The following is a 5077-nucleotide window of genomic DNA, read 5'->3' as shown; positions in this document are numbered from 1 at the left end:
TGTTTTCTTTCAAATGCTTCTTCGCCTGTTAGTTTCTGTCTGTGTTTCTTCTTTATGTCTTCCTGTTGTTTTACAACTTTTGAAACCAACTCTTGATGTTCCTTAAATCTTCTTGCTCTTTCTTTTGCATCCATTTATTTATTGTAAAATATCATTTAATGAATTGTAAAGATCAACAGGGAAATTTTCCTTTTCTTCATCATTCAAGTAGATGTGTTCAAATAAATCCTTTTCTTTAAATATTTCATCAAATTCTTTATTAACATTAATGCGAGTTGTAATTTCTTCTTCACTAATACTTGCATCTCTGCTTTTCATACGTTTGCGTTGAGTTTCTTCATCAACATCAAAACCGAATGATAAAATCTTCACTCCGCTCAGATGTTTAATAATTTGTCTCGTTCCTTCTGGATTAGTTTCTAATATCCCAAGACCACCAGATTTTAGTTTCCTAAACTCACTCTTACAATGTGAATATTTTGTTGTACCAAGAGAAACCTCCTCAAATATTTGACCTTCATTCCTCAATCGCATATGTTCCTCCACTGAAATATAGTGATAATATTCACCTTTTACTTCTCCAGGTCTTATTGCTCTAGTTGTTGTTGATACAATGCGTATCACGGGGTGTTTTTTAAGTAAATTTACAATATTCTCATTTGTACTACACAAGAACCTTGATTTATGAAAGTTTTTTTTCCAGAAGCAGATTTACCCACAAGATTTACAATAATAGTTGTTATTTATATATGTAATCGTTTATAAAACAAAAAATATATCCCTTAATATCTCATCTTGTTTCACAACAATATATTTATATTTTTCAGTCGTGTGCTTCATGTAATCCTCAAAATTTCTTGTTACTACATAATGTAGAACAATTATCTCTCCAAAAATTATTGATATCTATTGAATTTAACTTGAATAAAATAAAAGTATTAGCATTGTTTCTGATGGAACGACGAGGAAGTTGAAAGTACGATTGACTAAGATATATACAATTACAAGAAGAATGTCTCCCTCTTGTGTAGTAGCTGTCCATTACAGTTTGATTTCTCTCATTAACACAATCATCAAAGATAACGAGGTTCTTTTTTGATTTATCCAAATCTTGGGGAGACGGTATATCATCCGTATTATCACTAAGAATACAAGTTATCGGATTTGATTTCTTTTTACATCTCTGTGTATCACAAAATAGTTGAATTATATCTTCAATGTTATAATCATTTAGGTTTTTTTGAAGTTTAAATAAACCGATTATATCTTCTTTTTGAAGACCAGCATTAAAACCTTGTGAGAGTAGTTGATACTCTGGTTGAAAACTCGACTTTGTGAAAATTATTAAATTATCATAATCTAAAAAGTTGGGAGTGAGGAGCATCTTTAAAAGTAAGCAGGTTTTTCCACATCCACTTGAACCAACTATGAGACATCTTAATGAATTTGGGAGATTTTTATGGTTGTTAAATTTTATCTTATTTTCCCAAATGGGTAAAAAATCATTCAGTTATATATTTGGAAAACAGGTTATTTAATTTATTATTGGCTTTTTTAGAAACTATATTTTATCCTAAGTTCAGGTTTAATTTCAAGATAATCCATTATTTTATTTATACAATATCTTGTGTTGATATTTCCCTGAAAATCACATCCATGAATAATATATAACAACAATCCTTTGAACATTTCTCTAATACGTTCAGTTTCTTCCCTTGTAAGGAAAGGTGTGTTATCACCCTCATACTTTACATTCATTTCTCTAATCAATCTTGCAAAGTAATTCATTTTTGGTGTAAATCTAAAAGAATTATTTTCCTTTTTATATTTTTTATTATCATTAATTAGAAGATAATCACAGAATATACATTGTTTATAGGCTTTTGACTCTGTGTTTAATCCTCGTCTTTCACACGCAGGACAATTTTCTAATTTGTCAAATGGAGAATCAGGAAAGTCTAGCATATTTATAAAGTAAAACTTTACTTAAACTGAAATTCATCTGTACTTTCAGTTGTATATTGACTCATATTTAATAATATAACCATCGATATACTTTTTTTCATTACCAGATTCAACGACAACATTTTTTATATTAAAGGTAATTTTAAAATGATCGTTAACTACTAACTTCAATAACTACATTGAACGAAATGTCATTTCACCTGATATATTAACATCCTTTATTTCATCAGGATTTACATCTTTAGGGTTGTTGAAAAAATTACAAATTTCTCCTTGCATATTACAGATGGTCTTATCTTTTCTTTCTAAAGCTTCATCCATAAGGTTTTTGTTTTTTGATACTTTTTCTTGTTTCATTGCTTTTTCTAGTTTTGAATATATTACCAGAAGGAGAGGAGAAACTTTTGTTAGAGATACTTTAATTGATGTTCTACCAGGTATACTAAAAGCCCTTCCACTGAAGGAAATTGAAGAACTCATCATATCCACCATAATTGTTTTTATCCAATAGTTGTTATGTTTATCTTTGTTCAATTTTACATCCTTGGCATATTTCTCAGTATCTTTAACAAATGAAGAGATTGATTGAAACTTGTCTTTTGTGTCTTGAAACATTGTAATTATTAAGTGAAAAAGTTGGAGGATAAAATGGTTTTAAGCACAGATTCACCTGTAAAATAAACGAAATTTTCATCAAGAAAATTTTAGTTTAAGCAAAGATTTATTATATAAATATGGTGAATACAACATACTGCGATGTTTGTAATCACAAATATAAACATTATAGAAAACACATCCGAACCAACAAACACACATTTAATCTATTTCATAAAATATCTCCTCTTGAGTTGGAAAGAAAACATTGTGATATCTGTTCAAAGGATGTTTTGAAGAGAAGTTATAATAGACATCTTCAATCACAAAAACACAAGAAAAATGAGTTTAAAGTAAAGGGAGACTATTATATTGAAAACACTGATGGGGCATTTAAAGGGCATATAAAAATAAGGATTTTTCAATTTGGAGAACCCGGTCCATCATCAATAGCTGAATCAATTGAAATAGTGAAACCTGATGTTGAAAAAGTTATTAAAAAGACATTAAAAGAAATGAAAACTTTAAAGTTTTATATGGGAGTGAAAATGATTATGAAAAGACAAGATGAAGAACAAACTCCTTATACGAGAACAGATCTTCATTTTATAACATCATTTCAAGATTTTTTGAATAGTGGGGTTTATGAAGAACTATCAAAACAAGAGGAGGATGTTGATAATACAGTGGTAGGAAGTAGATTCAATATTAAAAAAAATCATCTTTTTAGATATACACATTCTAAAATCAAACCCTCTTAAAGCTTCTTCTTATATTGAATTACCAAAAGAAATAAAACTAAAGAAGGCAGTTGTTAATATTAAGAACAATGATAATGAATGTTTTCTCTGGTCTGTTCTTGCTCACTTTCATCCACCAAAATGTAATTCAGAAAGAGTAAAACAATATATGAAATATGAGAATACCTTGGACATTAAAGATTTTAAATTCCCAATGCCACTAACAGATATTCCTAAATTTGAGAAAAAGAATAATCTTTTTATTAATGTATATGGATTAACGGATACAAACAAAGTTCAAATATTAAAAATATCAAACAACTATAAAAATGAAGAAACACACATTGATCTTTTATATTTTAGTGTTGCAAATAATTCACATTACACATACATCAATAATTTATCAAGATTAATCTCTTCTCAGGTATTCAGAACAGCAAACAAAATATATCCTTGTAAGCGATGTCTTAATTCATTTCATACAAAAGAACGATTAGAACAACATTCAAAATATTGTAGTAATCATAAATCAGCTGTAATTACAATGCCTAAACCTGGTGAAAAGATTTCTTTTGAAGATTATAATAAATCTATCATGCACCCATTTGTGATATATGCTGATTTTGAGTGTATCCTTAAAAAGATAAATACTGCTTCTCCTAATCCAAAAGAACCATATACAAATAAATATCAAAAACATATTCCTTGTGGTTTCTGTTATTTTATCAAATCATCTGTTGGAGAAAAGTATAACAAACTTGAACCTTATAGTGGAAAAAAAGCTTCACAAGAGTTTGTAAAACGATTAGAAAAGGATTGTATAAGACTCACTAAATTAATGAAAGAAACAAATGAACCGATGAAATTAACCAAAGAAGAAAAATTAGAATTTAGAAAGAACAATATCTGTCATATTTGTGAGGGGGAAATTAAGGAGTCTAAAGTTAGGGATCATTGTCATCTTACTGGTAAATATAGAGGTCCCGCTCATTCCCGTTGTAATCTTAATTATAAATTACCTTCTTTTATTCCAGTCTTTCTTCACAACAGCTCCAACTATGATACACATCTATTTATAAATGAACTTTCAAAAACACCAGGGAATATTTCTGCCATAACAAACACAAGTCAAAAGTATATTTCATTTACAAAAATGATATTCACAAAACCTTTAACTCGTATTAGGTTTCTAGATTCTTACAAGTTTATGGGAACACCACTAGCCTACCTCGCATCAAATCTAAGCTACACGGACTCTTTTCCAAATCTTCATTCATTCTTTCCAAAAGAGGAAATTCTCACTAAAGAGGAAATTCAGATTAAAGAGAGAATTCAAAGTAAAGAGGAAATTCTAATTCATGAGGAAATTAATGAAGAAATTCTAATTATAAAGAAAATTCGAACAATGAATGAAATTCTAACTGAAGAGGAAATTCTGATTAAAGATGAAATTCTGATTAAAGAAGGAATTCTCACGAGAGAGGAAATTCAAACAAGGAATGAAATTCAAAGTAAAGAGAAAATTCTTACAAGTAAGGGAATTTATCCTTATGATTATATGGATTCATTTATGAGATTTAAAGAAACACAACTTCCTTCAAAAGAAAGTTTCTATAATAACCTTTATGAAGAAGAGATAAGTGATAAGGAATATAAACACGCACAAGAAATATGGAAAATATTTAAGATAAAGAACCTTGGAGAATATCATGATTTATATCTTAAAAACATGTTTTATTGCTAGCTGATGTGTTTGAAGCTTTTAGATCACTCTGTCA

The sequence above is a fragment of the Eptatretus burgeri genome, chromosome 14, assembly GCF_056783735.1.
Source record: "Eptatretus burgeri isolate ZD-2024b chromosome 14, Ebu_testis_v1, whole genome shotgun sequence".
In the NCBI taxonomy this organism is placed as follows: Eukaryota; Metazoa; Chordata; class Myxini; order Myxiniformes; family Myxinidae; genus Eptatretus; species Eptatretus burgeri.
This window is presented reverse-complemented; position numbering follows the sequence as displayed.